This window comes from Scyliorhinus torazame, chromosome 8 (assembly GCF_047496885.1).
Source record: "Scyliorhinus torazame isolate Kashiwa2021f chromosome 8, sScyTor2.1, whole genome shotgun sequence".
In the NCBI taxonomy this organism is placed as follows: Eukaryota; Metazoa; Chordata; class Chondrichthyes; order Carcharhiniformes; family Scyliorhinidae; genus Scyliorhinus; species Scyliorhinus torazame.
This window is the reverse complement of record NC_092714.1, coordinates 18,117,891-18,130,808: the sequence shown is the minus strand read 5'-3', so window position 1 is coordinate 18,130,808 and position 12,918 is coordinate 18,117,891. Positions and strand designations below refer to the sequence as shown.

The following is a 12,918-nucleotide window of genomic DNA, read 5'->3' as shown; positions in this document are numbered from 1 at the left end:
GGAAGATGGAGTTGAGTACAGGAGCAAATCAGCCGTGATCGTACTGAATGAATGGCAGTGCAGGTTTGAGGCGATGAATTTCCTACTCCTGTCCTATGTTCAATGCTCCCATGTTTCAGTCCAAGAAAGTCATCCACCATAATGCACTATTTTATCCCTTCGCCAATTTTGTCTCCATGTTGCAACTGCCCCCTGTTATTATCCTCTGGGCTTTACTTCTACTCACAAATCTTTTTGAAAGATCATACATAAAGTGAAGTGTCATGGTCATATCCACCCCCCACAGAACATCATCAAAAGGTATTACCAAGTTAGTAAAGTAGGATTTGCTCTTTACAAACCCATGCTGACTTTTCTTGATGCGTCTACACTTGTCCAAGTTGCTGTTAATTTTCTTCCAGATTATATCTCCACAAGATTTCCCACCACATATATTAAACTGACCTGTGAATGCTGATGCTCCAGTGCCACACTGCGGGGATGCCACCCTCTCTGAGATACTGGCTGGAATTCTCCAGCCATTCTCTGGCAGCGGGATTCTCTGGTTCCCACCGGCAGCGCATACCCGTCCACCTGACTTCCCCGGGAATTCCCATTGGCAGTGGTGGGAGCATAGAATACCACTGCTGGCGAATGGCGTGCCAGCTCCCCCCGCCGAGAAACACGTGGCTGGGAGGGCAGAGAATCCTGACTGCTGCCTTTCAGATGGGACATTAACTCATCATCCCTCTCGGGTGAATGCAAAAATACCTCCCAGGCAATCTTTTGAAGAAGACCCAAGGAGTTAGATCATAGATCATAGAATTTACAGTGCAGAAGGAGGCCATTCGGCCCTTCGAGTCGGCACCGGCTCTTGGAAAGAGCACCTTAGCTAAACCCATACCTCCACCCTACCTCGTAACCCAGTAACCCCACCTAACCTTTTTGGACACGGAGGGCAATTTAGCATGGCCAATCCACCTGACCTGTACATCATTGGACTGTGGAAGGAAACCGGAGTACCCGGAGGAAACCCACGCAGACACGGGGAGAATGTGCAGACTCCGCACAGACAGCGACCCAAGCCGTGAATCGAACTTGGGACCCTGGAGCTGTGAAGCAACTGTGCTAACCACTGTGCTACCCTGCCCCCAATTCTCCATTAATATTTATCCTTTAAGCAAACAATACTGCAAGTTCAAAAATAGAAAATACTGGGCAATCTCAACAGGTCTGGCAGCATCTGTGGAGAGCTCATGTTTCGAGTCTGGATGACTCTTTGTCAAAGCTGGAGAGAAGCGGAAATAGGGTCAGATTTGTACTGTAGTAGGGGGGGGGGGGGGGTTGCGTGGAGCACCGGGACTGGGTGGAGGGTCCACGATAGATGGAGATTGATAAAGATGTCGTGGACAGAAAGATAAAGGGAATGTTAATGGTGGTAATCAGGGCTAAGAAGGGCTCTGATCGTGGCACATTAAGAGATGAGAATGGCAGAACAATTGCGAGCAGTGTGTCAAAGGACGACGAGGAAGAGAGGTCAGGTTATTTGATCATTATTATTGTGCTGTTTGTGGGGGCTTGCTCGGTGAAAGTTGGTTGTTGCATTTCGTTCCATCAGTGGCTGCACTTCGGAAGCAACTTTGTTGGGTTATGTACATGGGGGTTTCCTGAGATGTGGAAGTGGCTATATAAATGGAAGTTCGTCTTTCCTGGTATTCCTCTTGATTTCTTTTCCCATTATGGTCGAAAGTAAAACCGAATAACCCAGCATCAGACTGTCATGGAAAGAAAAACCCTAATTTAGTGTAACCCATTGTCATGACGGATTAAAAGGCACAATGGCGAACATCTGTCCCCTTGTCACACTGTCCATTGCCACTGTTTATACACCAACATGTTATAAAAAGGCTCCACTCGTCAATTTGCCCCAACAAATTGCTATTGGGCAGCACGGTAGCATAGTGCTTAGCACAATTGCTTCACAGCTCCAGGGTTCCAGGTTTGATTCCCGGCTGGGGTCACTGTCTGTGCGGAGTCTGCGCATTCTCACCGTGAGTGCGTGAGTTTCATCCGGGCGCTCCGGTTTCCTCCCACAGTCCAAAGATGTGCAGGTTAGGTGGATTGGCCATACTAATTTGCCCTTAGATTCAAAAATTGCCCTTAGTGTTGGGTGGGGTTACTGGGTTATGGGGATAGGGTGGAGATGTGGACCTTGGGTAGGGTGCTCTTTCCAAGAGCCGGTGCAGACTTGATGCGCCGAATGGCCTCCTTCTGCACTGTAAATTCTATGATTCTATGGTTCTATGTTGCTCCAGTGGGTCCTGTTTTAAAAGACGGGATGTTTGATTTGGGGGGTGCAGGGGAGGGGGAGGGTGTTCGTGGAGAGTTAGGACCGTCTCGAGCTGGTGAGGCATCTCAACGTTGTGATAACATTGACAACGGCACATGAGCCTCCTTCTTGCAGTTGTAATGTTTCGTTACTGAGACTCTGAATGCGATACCCTAGATTTATTGAAAGGCCAACCTATTTATCGCTGTAGCGCTCCAGTAGAAAATAAGCACAGTAATTCCTGAGTAGAGGGTAAGTCGAGCAGAGGAGAAAGTTCCACGTAAGGTTCCATTCATGAAAAAAATTAAGAATGGCCAGTAAATTGCAGCAGGAGTCAATTTCACCCCCCACCCCCCCCCCTCGCCAAATCACAGCAGCTGTGCGGGACCTGGCTCTCGGAACTGCCATCAACTTGGCATCGATCCACTCTGTAACCAGCCAGTCAAGATGCTTCAATGCTTTGTTACGTGACCCGAATGCCGAACAGGATGGCCTGAATTCTTCAGATTTCTCTCACATAGCTAGCAACATGTAAACAAGGCAAACAGCGGAGCTGAAGTGAATGAACCTGAAGGGATATAAGAAATGCTGCAGCTGCTCATTGCCTTACAAGTCTCATCTTCTGCTCTCTCTGGGGCAATTTTAGTTAACTTGGAACTATCGTTTTCTCTTTTTCGCCTGTTTTCTTTCGTGTTTTCTCGTTGTGCTCTGTCCCACTCCGTATTTCTCACTCCCTTTCCCCCTCCCTTTCCCCCTCCCTCACCCTCCCTCTCTCTCTTGTTCTCCCTCTCTCTCATTCTCCCTCTCTCTCATTCTTCCTCTCTTTCTCCCCCTCTCTCGTTATCTTTCTCCCTCTTTCTCGGTATCTCTTTCTCCCTCACTCTCACTCTGTCCCCCTCTCCCTCTGTCTCTCTCTCCATCACTCTCTTCCTCTCGCTCTCTCTCTTTCTCTCTCTCCCTTTCTCTCTCTCCCTCCCTCTCTTGTTCTCCCTCTCTCTTGCTCTCCCTCTCTTTCTCTCCCTCTCTCCCTCATCCTTTTTCTTTCTTTCCCCCTCTCTCTCCAGCAAGTTATTTTCTCTCCCTCACTATCACTCTGTCTCTCTCTCTCCCCCTCTGTCTCTCTCTCCCTCACTCTCTCTGTCTCGCTCTCTCTCTCTCTCCCTTTCTCTCTTTCTCCCTCCCGCTCCTCCCTCTCTTGTTCTTCCTCTTTCTTGCCCTCCCTCTCTTTCTCTCCCTCTCTCCCTCATCTTTTTCCTTTCTTTCCCCCTCTCTCTCCAGCAAATGTTTTTTTCTCTCTCTCTCTCCCTCGCTCCCTCTCCTTCTTTCTTCCCCTCTCCCTATCTTCTCTCTCATTCTCTCATTCTCCCTCTCTCCTTCTCTCTTCCCCTCTCTCTCCCTCTCTCTACCTCTCTCCCTTTCTCTCATTCTCCCTCTCTTTCTCCCCCTCTCCCTTTTTTCTTTCTTTCCCTCTCTCTCTCTCTAGCACTCAACCAAATCTGTTGCCCGGTGTTCTCCGGTCATTGTGATTTACTTTTCCCGCCGGCAGCACCCCCCCGCCCATGGGCCTCCTGGCAGTGTGGGGAGGCTCCAATGGGAAATCCAGGGGATGGCGCATGGCAGAGAAACACATGGCTGGGGGACTGGAGAATCCAGCCGGTTGATTTTCGACACAGGGTGGTGTTGCAACCTCCATGAAGGTCAAGGGGTGTGAACCATCTGGCTCCCAGTGACCCCCACAGAATAGGAACTTCTCTGGCAATGGGGCGGGGCTTCCCCTTTAACAAGGGGAGCCCTCATAGTATAAAAAACCCTCAAGGAGAGAGATCTTTTGGAAAGTGGAGAATTATTATGTACTGAGAATAAAAGAGAATTGTTTCATCCAGCTGGCCGTTCCGTGCATGTTCATTCTGCGCGAATACAACACTGGCGACGAGGGTTAAGTGGAGCTGCTGTCAGCACTGAGTGCTGCGTACCCGGACCACTTTGTGATCTCAGGACGCCTCCAACCCACCAGCAGAGACGTCGCATGTTGGACAGCTGGAGCCATTTGACGCAGATACTGAAGATTGGGGACAGTACATTGACTGCATGCAGTATTTGTTCTTGACAAATGAGCTCACTGGGGATGAACGGCAAACAATACTCGACTCATGGCCTCTGGAAACTGAACTCCAGCATCATACAGAGTTTGACCCACCCAGATGTGCAGTTTCTTGACCTTTTGCCGCCTTAGTGGCCCTTGTCGGGAACCTATTTCACCCCAATTCCCCAATAATCGTTCGCAGGTTCCGATTTCACACCACCGCCCAGGACAAATCGACGAGTGACTTCTTGGCTCGGGTACGTATTCTGGTTGAAACCTATGAATTTGGCGGCGTATTAAGCAAAACCCTGAGAGACCGTTTTGTCTGCGGTTCCGCGACACAGCAACACAATGCAAACTTCTGTCAGAAACCCACCTGGATCTGCAGTGGGCGGTCGAGATCGGCATCTCCTGTGAGAGCGCGGAGCAGGATGTCCAGGAACTCCCAAGGCATGGCAGTCCTGAGTCTGGGACACCCGACCTGCTGGCATTCTGTGCTGCCACGGCCCGAGAATGTGGGCCACCAATGATGGAGTGAGGACCCGGATATCGAGGATTAACCAGCGGCAGCAGGCCACCAAGGCCAGAACGACAGACGGCCCAGTGAGGGCCCCCCACTCCACCGCTCCTCTGGCTGTGCTCGCCGCCCACGTGCCGAGCTTGCTGTGTGGATGAGGAGGACACTCCCTATCAGCAGCTGCACTGCACAGTGGCCCCGAGGGTTGCTCCAATCCACCTTACCCTGCAGGTGAATGGACATGCCATCCAAATGGAACTGAATAGCAGAGCGGCCGTCTCTGTGGTCAGCCGCCGCACATTTGATAGAATCTGCTCAGGCCTCCAGACGTTGGCTTGGCAGGATACCAGAGCCTGGCTTGCCACATATGCCGTGGGAGCCATTGGCGATTGCGGGCACGTCACTGGTCCCGGTTAGGTACAGGCAGCAGTCAGCAAATCTACTGCTGGTACTGGTATGTGGGAGCGTGCCGAGTTTAGATTGGCAGCGAGTCTGCCGCATGTACCCGCATGGACCAGCAGGGGGTCTTGGTGAGGTCCCCACTGTTTTCCAGGATGGCCTGGGCACCATACAGTGGGCCGTGGACCCGTTGGCCAAGCCACGCTATTTCCACACCTGGCCATTTCAGTATGTGCTGAAGTCCAAGGTAAATGCCGAATTAGATTGACTGTTATACGCACTGTTCCATCCTCCGATTGGGTAGCCTCAATTGTCCCTGTGATGAAACCAGACAGCTCCGTATACCTTTGCAAGGATTATAAGATGATGGTGAACCTTGTCTCTCATCTTCGTTACCCAGTCCCTCGAATCGAGGATTTGTTTGCTCAACTCAGTGGTGGTTACACCTTCAAATGAGCGACGCATACGTCCTGTTGATTTTGGACCCTGGCTTGCGGCGTTTTGTGATGATCAATACGCACCGGGAGTTATACATATAACCTGACTGCCTTTCGGGGTCTCCTCAACATGTGCAATCTTCCAGAGAGTAATGGAGAACATTCTACGGGGCTTACCCTGAGTGCCGGTGTATCTGGGGTCCTCTAACCAGAACCTGGCTGAGGTCCTGCGGTGTTTTGATGGGGTCAGCGACTGCCTGCGATGGGAGAAATGCATCTTCAGTGCGGGCGAGGGGACCTTGTGGACCACCATGGCCCACACACCATACAGGACAAGGTGCCGGCCAACCGACAGGCCCCCATGGTGGGCAGGCCAACAGAACTCCCTTCTTTCCTGGGTCTCATGAACTATTACGGGAAGTTTATACCGGACCTGGCTACCGTGTTATCCCCCCTCCACCGACTGTTGAAAAAGGGAATGGTCCAGCCACAGCGTTGTCTTTCACGGAAGTGAAGAGGCAACTTTCGTCCTTCCAAGTTATTGACCCATCTAAGCCGCTCCTTAGGATGTGCGATGCATCTCCGTATAGGGTTGGGGCTGTCCTTGCCCACAGCATGGACGATGATTCGGAGCGCCCCATCGCGTTTGCAACCAGGACTCTCATGGAAACAGAGAACAACGCCACGCAGGTCAAAGACAATTTAACCAGCATGTCTACTGGCAGATGTTTACAGTATTCACGGACCTAAGCCCTTGTTGGGCATGTTCGAGGTGGAGCGGGCGTTTCCCCCGAAACGTACGCTCGGATCCCGCGTTGTGTCCTGCTACTGGCTGCATATGAGTAGACGCTGGAACATCGTTGGGGGTGAAGATCTGCCACGTGGGTGCGGAGAGCAAATAGGACAGTGGCACCTCTGCTCCCTCACTTCGCTCTCCAACATCTCCCACTCCCCACCAAGTGGCCATTCTTCATGGATTCTCTCCTTCCTTTCATCATTACAAACAAGCTCATTCCGGCAGACGTAAAAAAAAAAGATGGTCAGAGCGAGGCGGCTTCTTGCAAGCTGTGCCCTATACCCTCTAATTCTATCTTTTACTCTCGTTCTTTGCTTCTAAAATTTAATTCTAACTCTTTTATGATTGTAACATTGCATTCTGCAGTCTCTCCTTTCCCTATGTCTGGATGACATGCAAGAAACAATACTTTTCACTGTATACCAATACATGTGACAATAATAAATCAAATCAAATCAAATTAAATTGGCAGCCAGAGGGTTCTGAGGCTAACAGGCTGATGTGGTCTTTATGCCTCACTATCACACCATGTAACACGATTTCCCACTTAGCTGGATCTTAATGTTGACAGAAAGACACTAAATGACTATTTTGCACAAAGAATCATACAGCACAGAAGGAAGCCATTTAGCCCCAGTCACATGAAAAGATTTTTGTCCGTTCTACACAAATAGCTGACTGAGCTGATTGTGCTCGAGATTCTAATCAAGTTAATTAAATGGAAAAAATTGAACATTTAACAGTTGAAAGGATATTAGTGAATTAAACTTGCTTGCAAGCTGTTAGAAACATCCTAGAAAGAAATACAATTTATTTCGGGTACACCATTTGCCTGAACCTAGTATTCTAACTCTGAATGATTGCCTGTTTTTCATGGTTGGAATAGGGTCAGTCTTTGGTGGCTGTGCGCAGGGCCAAGGAGATAAAATGTGGGCTGAAGTACTTCTCCTGTTTCTGGGCCCCTTCTTCCCCCTCCCCAGTTTAACATGCCCTCCAAACATGCATGATATCTTTCTCCTTTCAAGATTTACCAACCCATACACCAAATAATCCCAGAAAGGTTTTAGTAAATTGATAATGCTAATTTGAGGTTGGACGCAGATGGATCGCAATTATCCCGTGTCTGCCACATCATTCAGTATGGAGCACCTTGTTGGAACCTTGCTACAAATGTCATTTGATGCATATGCAGCGTGGGTCATTAATATTAGGAACAGCAAAGATATGATGTCGTGTTAGTTTGTGTGCACCCTATATAGGTGATCACACCGTGACTATTAAATCAGAGAGTACAAATTTTACTTGATAGCATTGTGCAATATGCTTAATTTGACAGGAAAATATCCCTTTAGTTATTTATAACACTGTGCAGACGATAACACTGATTCCAGTGACTGCCTCAGTCCTCAAGAACATGTTCTGCTCATTACACCATACGGATAAGATAATAGTAAGTTCATATTTGGGGGAAAGATTCACTACTCACAACCCAGATAAACTGCACAACACCTTTTCCATTCTGCACAAGTAGAAGATGACTTTCTTCTGCCTGGTTGCATGATATTATTCAACATAATTATTTCATACAAGGGGCATAACTGAATTCTATTTTATCAGTAATCTCACAGAGTAGAAAGATCAAATCTGCACACATACTGTGTGGAGTCTGCACGTTCTCCCCGTGTGTGCGTGGGTTTCCTCCGGGTGCACCGGTTTCCTCCCACAGTCCAAAGACTGGCAGGTTAGGTGGATTGGCCATGCTAAATTGCCCTTAGTGTCCAAAATTGGCCTTAGGGCCTCCTCCAATTTCCCCCAAACCCCCATTTAAGGATTCAATCTCTCCTCCAACCTCCCACACCAACGTTGTCCCCTAACCCCTTTCAACCTCCCATCCAACACCTCACCACTCTCAAAACGACCCCTACACACTCCTCCAACTTCTTCCGCAATCTCTTCTCCCCATCCCCCCTTTTTAAAAAATAAATTTAGAGTACCCAGTTATTTTTTTTCCAATTAAGGGGCAATTTAGCTTGGCCAATCCACCTACCCTGCACATATTTAAGTTGTGGGGGTGAGACCCACGCAGACGTGGGGAGAATGTGCAAACTCCACACTGACAGTGACCCGGGGCCGGGATCGAACCCGGGTCCTCGGTGCCGCGAGGCATCAGTGCTAACACTACCCCCTTCAAACTCCTGCCTACCCCCAGTGCCACCTTCCCACCACCTGTCCAACCTCCCGAACATGCACACTCACACACAACATCCAACTGTCTCTCAAATTTCAGGGATTTCACTTGCCATTTCTGAATGGAAAAAACTCTCTTGACAACTCCTGCTCGACACACCAACTGCTGATTCCTGATCAATTCTTAATGGCTTGGATCTTGTTGGGAAAATAACTAGATGTTAATTACACACACCGCGATTAATGTACAGATCAGCCAATTGAGAGATTTACAAACCTGAGGCGTCTTTGGGTTGAATTAGGTGACTCTGCCATTCACACCAATAGCATTTTGACTACGCGTAGCCTCTCTGTTATTTTTAAGAACACTGGATTTGCACCTTAATTGTCCATTAAACTCACTGCAGAAACTCAAATACGGTAATTAAAAACGAGTCTCCTCTTAATGACATGATTATAGAATTATAGAATTTACAGTGCAGAAGGAGGACATTCGGCCCATCGAATCTGCACCGGCTCTTGGAAAGAGCACCCCACCCAAACCCACAACTCCACCCTATCCCCATTACCCAGTAACCCCACCAAACACTAAGGGCAATTTTGGACACTAAGGGCAATTTAGCATGGCCAATCCACCGAACCCGCACATCTTTGGACTGTGGGAGGAAACCGGAGCACCCGGAGGAAACCCACGCAGACACGGGGAGAACGTGCAGACTCCGCACAGACAGTGACCCAGCCAGGAATCGAACCTGGGACCCTGGAGCTGTGAAGTAATTGTGCTAACCACAATGCTACCGTGCTGCCCCTGGTAATTACTGGACCCCTCCAGGTCAGAGAGGGAACATTTTGAACTGTGGAGTCCTTTTCTTTATTTTTTAAAAATAATCTCTGCCGAGGCCAATAACTTTCTAGGAGAAATTCAAACTTCCAACTATTAGCTGAAAGGATGGCATGTCAAGATATCACAACTAAAAATAACTTTTGCTGTATCTAAAGACAAAAGGCGATTCTCCGGCTGTTGGGATTGTTTTTTCCCACCAGCAGCGCACCCCTGCCTGCGTATTTCCTGGCGGCATGGGGTCGCTTCAATGGAAAATCCGATTGCCAAGCGGCAGGAGGAGAGAATCCCGCCACCAGCGATCGGCGCAATGCCGAGAACCACGTGACTGGGAGACGGGAGAATCCAGCCAACTAATTAAACACTTTTGTTTTCGTGGATAACCTATCCTTTAAACAACCAAATAGAATTTGCCTCTTTCTACTTCTATCAACAACTGAAAGCCAGGTTGGGTGGGAGGGTGAGCTGTGAGGAGGATGCAGAGATACTTAAGTGTGATTTGGACAAGTTGAGTGAGTGGGCAGACGCAATATAATTTGGAGGAATGCGAGGTTATCCACTCTGGTCGCAAAAACAAGAAGGCAGACTATTATCTGAATGGCCGGTAATTGAGAGAGGGGATTGTGCAACGAGACGTTGGTGTCCTCGTACACCGATCACTGAAGGTAAGCATGCAGGTGCAGCAGGCGGTGAACAAGGCTAATGGTATGTTGGCCATCATAGCGAGAAGATTCGAGTACAGGGGCAGGGATATCTTGCTACAATTAGACAGGGACTTGGTGAGGCCACATCTGGAGTATTGTGTGCAGTTTTGACCTCCTTATCTGAGGAAGGATGTTCTTGCTCTCGAGGGAGTGCAGCGAAGGTTTACCAGACTGATTCCAGGGATGGTGGGACTGATGTACGAGGAGAGATTTAATTGGTTAGGATTGTTCAGCAGAATGAGAGGGGACTCTCATAGAAACCTGTAAAATTCTAACAGGACATGACAGGGAAGATGCAGGAAGGATGTTCCTGGTGGTGGCTGTGTCCAGTACCATGGGTCATAGTCTGAGGATGTGGGGGAGACCATTTAGGACAGAAATGGGAAGAAACTTCTTCACCCAGAGAGTGGTGGGCCTGTGGAATTCGTTGCCAGAGGAAGTGGTTGAGGCCAAAACATTGTATGTTTTCAAGAAGCAGTTAGATATAACACGTATGGTGAAGTGGATCAAAGGATATGGGGGAAAGCGGGATTAGGCTATTGAGTTTGATGATCAGATATGATCATAATGAATGGCGGAGCAGGTTCGATGGGCCTCCACATCAACACCACTGGTTACACCTTCGAAGAATTACTGTATATTTGTCAAGTACGATTTCCCTTTCATAAATCCATGTTGACTCTGTCCAATCCTGTTACTGCTTTCGGAGTGCACTGCTGTAAAATCTTTGTTAATGGATTCTAGAATTTTCCCCACTACTGATGTCCGGCTGACTGGTCTATAATTCCCTGTATTCTCTCTACCACCCTTTTAAACTAGTGGAGTTACATTAGCTACACTACAATCTGTAGGAACCATTGCAGAGTCTCTGGAACCTTGAAAGATGACCACCAATCCCACTCTGGGATGTAGGTTATCAGGCCCTGGCGATTCATCAGCCTTCAATCCCATCAATTTTCTTCAATACCATTTCTCTACCAGTACTGATCTCTTCCAGTTCCTCCCTCTCACTAAACACTGTGTATCCAACATTTCTGGTATGTTACTTGTGTCCTCATTTGTGAAGATAGAACTAAGTTATGTATGGGGCTGCACAGTGGCACAGTGGTTAGCAGGAAATTAGGGACTCATGCAATAAAGTAACAGCTGTATTTATGTATCCAAATTATACTGCATCTGCCATTGGTTTGCCCACTTGCCCAACCTGTCCAGATCTTGCTGTAGGATCCTTGCATCCTCGTCACAATTCACCCTCCCACCTAATTTGGTATCGTCTGCAAACTTTGAGATGTTACATTTTGTTCCCTCATCCAAATCATTAATATATATTGTGAATTCTGTGGTCCCAGCACCGATCCCTGTGGTACCCCACTGGTTACTGCCTACCATTTGAAAAGGACCCATTAATCCCTACTCTTTGTTTCCTCTCCACCAATCAATTTTCTATCCACTTCAATACATTTCCTCCAATCCCATGTGCTTTAATTTTGCACAATAATCTCTCATGCGGGACTTTGTCAAACGCCTTCTAAAAGTCCAAATATACCACATCGACTAGCTCCCCCTTATCAACTGTACTGGTTACCTCTTCAAAGAATTCCAACAGATTTTTCAAGCACGAATTTCCCTTCATAAATGCATGCTGACTCTGACTGATCCTGCCACTGCTTTCTAAATGTTCCACTATAAAGTCCTTGATAATGGATTCAAGCATTTTCCCTACTATCGATGTTAGGCTTACTGGTCTATTATTCCCTGTTTTCTGTCGACCTCCCTTTTTGAATATCGGAGTGACGTGAGCTACCCTCCAATCTTCAGGGACAGTTCCAGAGTCTATGGAATCCCTGAAGATGACCACCAATGCATCCACTAGTTCCAGAGCCACCTTCTTAAGCACTCTGGGATGCAGATTCTCAGGCCCTGGGGATTTATCTGGCTTCAATCCCATCAGTTTTCCCAGCACCATTTCTCAACTAATGGTGATCTCCCTCAGTTCTTCCCTCTCACTAAACCTTTCATTCACCAATATTTCTGGGATCTGATTTGTGTCCTCATTTGTGAAGACAGAACCAAAGTATGTATTCAATTGCTCAGCCATTTCCTTGTCCCTTATTATGCATTCCCCTGTTTCTGTCTGTAGTGGGCCTACATTTCTCTTTACCAATCTCTTTCTCTTCACATATCTGTAGAAACTCTTAGTGCCAGTCTTTATGTTCCCTGCAAGCTTCCTTTCGTACTGTATTTCCCCTTCTTAATCAATCCCTTCGTCCTTCTTTGCTGAATTCTAAACTACTCCCCATCCTCAGACCTATTATTTTTCTTGGCCAATCTGAATGCTTCTTCCTTGGATCGGATAAGATTTCTAATTTCCTTTGTAAGCCATGGATTGGCCCTCTTACCCCCGTTGCTTTTGTGCCAAACAGAAATGAACAGTTGCTGTAGTTCCTCCATGCGTTCCTTGAATGTTTGCCATTGTCTATCCACTGTCATCCCTTTCAGTAACTCTCCCCAATCTATCAAGGCCGACTCACACCTCATATCCTCATACTTCCCTTTATTATGATTCAGCACCCTAGTCTCCGAATCACTCTCCATCTTGATAAAAGATTCTATTATGTTATGGTCGCTCATCCCCAAGGGGTCTCA

At 47.8% G+C, this 12,918-nt stretch overlaps 1 long non-coding RNA gene across 1 annotated transcript in view; it reads left to right on the top strand.

The window, feature by feature from the left end:
* LOC140427665 (uncharacterized) overlaps positions 1-12,918 on the top strand; it is a 106,222-nt gene that overhangs the window by 56,698 nt on the left and 36,606 nt on the right. The window lies entirely within an intron of this gene.